The following is a 6842-nucleotide window of genomic DNA, read 5'->3' on the forward strand; positions in this document are numbered from 1 at the left end:
TCATCAGCAAGGTATAGAGAAAGGGCTGCTTGCTAAATGAGTCAAATGGAAAGTTCTTTGGGGAGACAGTTTCTTTGACCCCCAGCTACTCTCCCAGAGTCTTCTTTTTTACTTTTGAGCTAGCCAGGAGGAAACAGTGCTGGAAAAGATTGGTATTCTAAATGTTAAGGAACCAGTCAGGCACAGGCAACACACAATGGGAATGGACACAGTATGAGTACCTGGCCCAACCATGGTGGCAGAGTCCCAGGAACACCCCCAGTTTGGGTGTGCAGCTGTGGGGGAGGGGGAAGATAACAGCAAGATGTCAAACAGATTCAAGGTGTGCTTGTCAGTTTTTTTGCTGCTGACAAAATACCTGAAATAGAGAATTTAAAGCAAGAAGAGTTTCATTTGGCTCCCAGTTTCAGGGGTTTTACTCCATGTTGTGTTGGTCCCATGGCTGTCAGGCTGTTGTGAGGCAGAGCTTCGTGGTGGAAGGCTTTGGGGTACAAAGCTGTTTGTGTCATGTGACCAGGAAGTGGAGAAAGAGGGAAAGCACCAAAGAGGAAGGGCTACATAGGCTACATATGGTCAAAAGAGAAGCTACACATGGTCCCCAGGGCCACAGCCTCACCATCACTTCCTTCACCCCAGCCCTACCTCCTGTTTGCAGTACCTCCTAATGCCATCAAATCATAATCTCATGAGTGACTTGATCCACTGACTCTTACAGTTTTCAGGACCCTGTTGCTTCCCAAAAGCCCATCAGCAACAAAACTTTCAAGATGATGAACATAGTCTGTGCAGTTTTGATTTAAATGTTTCCCTAGGATGGCAATATGTGGTGTGATCCTCTCTCTCAGGGCTGGGTATCAAGGGACCCCAGGTTCCAGTCAGCCCTATAATCAAGAGGGCAAACCACGAACACCTTACCCTATACCGTGTTGCTAAGTTGGGGTGGTTGGTAGGCTAGAGATATCTGATTCATTTTTTAACTTCATATTTTCAACTTACGGTGGACTTCTCTGGAAATAACCCTCAGCATGAGTCAAATCTGCTTGGGAAAGACAATATACAAATAATAGGAATAAGCCCATCAAGATAGCAGGAGAGCTCAAGTCAATGTTGGAGTTCACGGAGCCATTTGTTTTCAAGAGGAAGAAGAATACTTGGTTCCTGAAAAGATGAGGGAGGAAGGGCCAGGTAAGGACAGAAGCTGATTGAGATGGAGAGGACAGCTGAACTCACTGCGACCACACTTGGAGGAGCCCGAGTCATTTCATTCATCAAATGAGGGAGGCAGGTGGAGGAAGCTAAAGAGGTGGGTCTGGATCTTGGCAAGAGTGAAACATCTGGAAATGTTGCCAGGGTTAAGAAGGGGAGAAGTTTAATATAAAGAGTGTACCTGAACCCTCACAGAATCCTTACAATAGCAGCATGCAGGTCTGGAGTTTGTTAGTAACAGCTCAATTCAGCATCTAGAGGACAGAAAGCTCAACAAGACCCTCCGAGAAGGTCACTGTGTTTCCACTCCAGGTGTTTCTGCTCCAAGAACTGTTGCTCTCCAAGCACTGAGCCAAGACCCACAGATCACTGCCTGCAGAGACAGCCCCCTTCCGGCCACATATCTGTCCATGGGGACCCGACAGATCTGCCGTGTCTACTTCTCAATCCTGTGCCCACCCCTGTCCAGATGGGAGTTGGGACTCTGGACATGCCAAGAGTCAGCCTGACTCAAAGGAAGAGTAGGAATCCCTTGTATCCATGATGGTGAACCTTTTAGAGCTTTTAATGATGACAAATGGCCAGCTGCAGCAAGTATGTCATTAGGCACCACCACTCCCCCATATGAAGGATAGAATTAAGGGTGTGCTGAAAACTGTTTCCTATCTCAGAATTTCTATTTCATTATTAGAGATAATCTTTAAAACTAAAGTGGCAAGAAATGACAATCAGGTGAATGATGGCTAGATAACCTTAATGGTAACAATCAATTCACAATGAGTTTGTATTTCAAAATTTTACATTGGGCACCTTGAATATATCCATTTTTTGTTTACCACACATCACTAATGCTGTGGGAAGAGAACCACAATGGGAAGAAAAGCAGAGTGAAGGGGGTCAGCCGTCTTGGCCACCTGGAGATTGAATTAATCCTAAGCTCATTCTTAAAACTCGGCTGCTATCAGCTGTTCCAGTAGAAGAAGCCTCAGCAGGGCACAGGAAGTGAGAACTGACCTGGACCTGCTGCTTAGTATGGCCATCCAGGCCAGAAGACCCCTGGCGCTTGGTATTTTAGACGAGGAAAATAAATAGGAATAAGAAACGTACAAAAAGAGAGAAACTAAAACCAAACCAATCGTGTCACCCAGAGTTGATCTGGGGCACTAACTGTGAAGTATTAGAATGTATTGTCTGAGATTTTTTTTCAGAACATAGAATGAGCTTTTGGGCAAAGTAATCTAGCCAAATACAACAGATTATGATTAGAGAACACTGAAAGGGAGGAGGAAGGAAGAAAGAAAAGGATGGAGAGAAAGAGGGAAGGAAAGAGGGCTGAAGAAAGGGAGAAAGAAAAAGAGCTGTGTGTTGAGAATCCAGAAATGGTCCCACAGGCACATTCCCCTGGGGGAGGACATTGCTCCAGAAAAGCAAAATCCTAGAATCATCTGGGTCAGAAAGACAAACAGCAGGGCAACTGAGGCCCAAGAACACTCAACACAAGCCTGGGGATTTTGAACTCTGGCTTATCACCTCCTTTTGTCTCTCTGCCAACATAACATTCTTTTGATAATTTTTCCTTTTAAAGGGGATACTTCCCTCACTAAAAGGTCAAGCAGCTAAAAATATTTTGTTAGTATTTTCCATGTGCTTTTCTGCATGACTTCTTTGCTTCTAGTCTTGCCTGGAAGAAATGACTGAAGCATTTTCCACCCACACTGAATGGTTTTCCAGGCACTGGTGCCAATGTTTTCTTTTCAATATTCCTTTTCTACTTCATACTCTTTGGTCTTATCAGTGACTTTCAGAAGAACCAGAAAAATAATTTCATTTTTAAAGAACAAGTCAAACATTTTCTTTAACATCTTAAGTCAAAGAACCAAAGTTCCTTTTAAATTAATTTCTATGAGAGAGCAAAAGAAGAGCACTGTTTTGTGTGGGACATTATCAACATTGGTTTTCCTTGGGAAAGGGTCCCTGGGCACCTTTTGGCCAGGGGTAGGGCAAGAAATTCTGCACCAGCCTGCTAGTGCAATTAGAGGGGTGTTCCAGTACGGCACTTGGAATTCATTTTTGGACAGCCAGATAGCTCAGCGGATTAAAGCACCTGCTTAGGCAGATGCTGGGAACTGGGTTTGATCCCCGGTATGTGGTACTAGCCCTGCCCCCAAGGTGCTCTGAGATGCAATTGAGACTGGGCGTGGTGGTGCACACTTGTAATCCCAGCACTTGGGAGGCTGGAAACAGGAGGACCACTATGAGTCCAATCTGTGTAGTGAGATCCTGTACTAAACACATTTAAAAAATTTCATTTTTGCTGAACCACTTATTTGGGCCAAGATATGGAAGATCCCTGTTCAACACTGTCTCTTTTATACTTCACCATCAAAGAAAATTTTACTCATTTTGTAACATAAAGCTCAAAGCTTATGTGCCCAAGGTTAGTTGTTCTGACTTCTAGATTCTCATAGCAACTAATTCCTACTGCTCCTTGAGATTTATTTGTTTGTAGGCCTGTCTTTCCCTGGTGCATCCTACTTCCTGTTAGACGCTTAAGTACTTCCACACCTATATTAGTCTTGCTACTCTATACAAATAAGACCTGGAATTTAATGAGTACTGCTAAGGAAACAAAGTCATTAGGAAGACTACATTCTTGTGAAATGGGTAAGAAAGACTTGTTAAAGTAGTAACAAAGATTATATTCAGCACTGCCAGAGTGGGGTTATCAGGATAGGGAGACTGAGCTCAACACCAAGTGCAGCAAGCTGAGTGGGGACATGTGGCCCAGGAGCAGGGTGGAGGTGCGGTGTAGTCAGTGAAGGCAACACTGCTAGGAGGAGACGACTGGGGTAGAGGCTTCCTGCTGAATGGGTTTGGCTGCATCCTTTGCTAAGACTGGGCTGGGCAGGCCCCAGGAATTGCTGGGAAGAAGGGACTGGGAAAGTTAATACCTTGCCTAAAAAGAGGCTCAGAGGAGCCTAACTGAAGGCCAGTCAAGGAGGGACTCTGCCTCGCCACCAAGGGCTCTATGGAGTGCAATTGTCTACTCATTCTTGCCATTCAGCGCAGTTCCAGGATGGGCAAGGTGGAGCCAGGCCGGGCGACATGGGCAGTGTGGAGGGTTAGGAGAGGTCAATGCAGGGCTGAAGGCTCCAGCCCTCTCAAAGCACAGAATCAGAATCTCCTAGTCGCAAAAGGGAGCCCTTGTGGGCTGGTGATGGCGATGCAATGTGCACATCCACGGTGGAAACAGCATTGAGGCGCCACAAAAACTGAAAATAGAACTGCAACTACCATCCCGCAACCCCACTTCTGGGGGCACATCCAAAGGGAATGAAGTCAGAATCCCACAGTTATTCTGCACCCCCATGTTGATTATAGCACTATTGACAATAGCCAAAGCAGGGAAAACAACCTAAGCATCTGTGGGGGTCCAAGACGCTGCCTTCAGAAACAGAAAAGGAAATCCTGGCACCTGCAGCAGCAGGTGGATTCATAGGGAATTAATGGATGGGGCGAGGTGAGGTGAGCCGGGCACAGACCTTCAGACACTGCATGATCTCACTCGCATGGGGAATCTAAAGAGCACACAGAAGCAGAGAGGAGAATGCTGGTTACCAAGACTGGGGGCGAGGCAAGGGATATTGGGGAGACACTGTGCAAAGTCTGCAAGCCTCAGGTAGACAGGAAGATAGTCCAAGACATCTACTGTGCAACATGATGACTGTAGTTAATAATAATGTCTTGCCAGAGCCAGTGAGATAGCTGAGTGGACTAAGTGCCTTCTTTGGCAAGTGTAGGGACTGGGGTTCAATTCCCTGGTACCGCATTCCATGCCGGCGCCCCCCACATGTGCTGAGCCGGCCGGTGCATGCCTGTAATCCCAGCACTAAGGAGGCTGAAAACAGGAAGATCACTGAGTCTGAGCTGTGTAGTGAGACCCTGTACCAAATACATTAAAAAAAAAAAGCCCAAAAATTAATAATGTATTGCATTTTTTTAATTATTTATTTATTACATTTTTATTTAGTGTGTATATGTGTGTGGCCAGCTCAGCCCACCAGGGGGCAGGGCTGGCTGGCATGTGGTGCTGGGGGATCAAACCGCAGTCCCTGTGCTTTGCCAAGCTTGTTCCAAGTAGGTGCTTTAGACCACTGAGCCATCTCTCCAGCCCTGTATTGCATTCTTGAACACAGTGGTTTTAAGCATTCTCATCTCAAACACAAAACAAGGCGTATGTTCTTGGCTTGACATATCTACTGCACAATGCATGCATAAATCAGAGCATCATGTTGCAACCCATAAAATTATATAATTTTTGGGCCAGCCAAATAGTTCAGCAGATTAAAGCATCTGAAAGCAGGGGCCGGGGCCGGGGGTTCGATCCCCAAGCCTGCTGTGCCAGACCCTCCCCTGGGGCATGCTGAGGTGGCAATTGAGATTGGGCATGATAGCACATGCCTGTAATCCCAGCTCCTGGGAGGCTGTAAACAGGCAGATCACTGGGAGTCCAATCTTATAGTGAGACCCTGAACACCCCATAGGCCCTTTCCTAAAAAATACAAAAAAAAAAAAAATTATATAATTTTTAAATTTCTTTACTTGAAAAAGTTAAGTTTTTAATTAATTAGAAAAGAATCACCAACTCCTAATTTTAACTCAGAACACCATTGACATACCTTGGCTTTCCAGTAGCAGAATTCTAAGATTCTGAAAACTCAGTTACCTAGAATTTTTTGTGCAAAACTAATTGTCTTCATCAGCTTTTCAACCCTGGGGCCAAATACCCAACGTGCCCACCCTGAAGAAGGAAGGGTTTATTTTTGCTCATGATTTCCTGGAGTTCAGTCTGTGGCTGGCTGGCTCTGAGGAGAAACGTGGTGGAAGGACCTGGTGGAGTGAGACTGCTGAGTTCCTGGTGGCCCAGAATCAGAGCAGGGAAACGTGGCAGAGAGGAAGGGCCAGGAAGCAGACCTGGCCTTGAAGGTCACACTTCCATGACCTGCCCAGGTACACTCCCAAGTGGCTTCACTAACCCTTAGGATTTCTTATTCCAGTCAAGTTGACACTCCACAACTAACTGTCACAATAGCCTACTGGTCGCTGTCTGTAATCTGGAAATAGGCTTCTTTGCTTCTATTTTGTAAAGCAGAAAGAGCTCTCACTCCCACTCTGTGACAGTCAGGTGGCAAAGTGAGTGACAGAAATCAAACTTGGACTCACCACAGGAAGTCACAGGAATCTTGCTGGAGGACCTAGAATTTAGAGGAGACAGCCCCACATGTACATACCATAGATTTGAAATAAATCTGGAGCAAGAATCACGTGACTCAGTCTTTTGAGTGTGAAAAACCAGCCGGAGCTATTTCAACCTAATGTTAAATTCAAAACCTGGGTAAATTATATGTATGTGCTCTAAATATAAATGTACATATATAATGAGTGTTTATGCTATATTGTATATGTCATAAATATATGTAAAATATATGTTAGCATCTTATTTGAAATATTTTCAGTATTACAGAAAATTAAGAAATTGATACAAAACTCTCATCTACTTTTTAACCACATAAACTACATTTTTAACATTGGACCACACAAAATGCTCTAGCATTTTGTACAGATGTATCAATAAA

The sequence above is a fragment of the Octodon degus genome, unplaced genomic scaffold (assembly GCF_000260255.1).
Source record: "Octodon degus isolate 3935 unplaced genomic scaffold, OctDeg1.0 scaffold00023, whole genome shotgun sequence".
NCBI classification, from domain to species: Eukaryota; Metazoa; Chordata; class Mammalia; order Rodentia; family Octodontidae; genus Octodon; species Octodon degus.